This window comes from Notothenia coriiceps, unplaced genomic scaffold (genome assembly GCF_000735185.1).
Source record: "Notothenia coriiceps isolate Sejong01 unplaced genomic scaffold, NC01 NC01_scaffold00019001, whole genome shotgun sequence".
Taxonomy (NCBI): domain Eukaryota; kingdom Metazoa; phylum Chordata; class Actinopteri; order Perciformes; family Nototheniidae; genus Notothenia; species Notothenia coriiceps.
The window spans coordinates 1,629,107-1,629,360 of record NW_011351702.1 but is presented as its reverse complement, the minus strand read 5'-3'; positions in this window follow the sequence as shown (position 1 = coordinate 1,629,360).

Sequence of the window (254 nt, the reverse complement as noted above, 5' to 3'; positions counted from 1 at the left end):
CTGATACGGACTGATCCAGATTTGAACACTTCTATGACGTCACAGAAGTGGCGCTACGGCTATTGGGCCAACTCCACCAATCAGGAGGAGACAGCCACGGACATTGCCGTTCGAAAGCGCTGGAGACGCTGTATTATATATGCCAGGCCTGTAGATGGTGCTGTTCTCACAGAATCAGCCCATGAAAAGACAGTGTTAAATTGAGCGAAATGAGGAATGGCTAAAATGCATGATCTGTTTGGTATTTTGAAAAA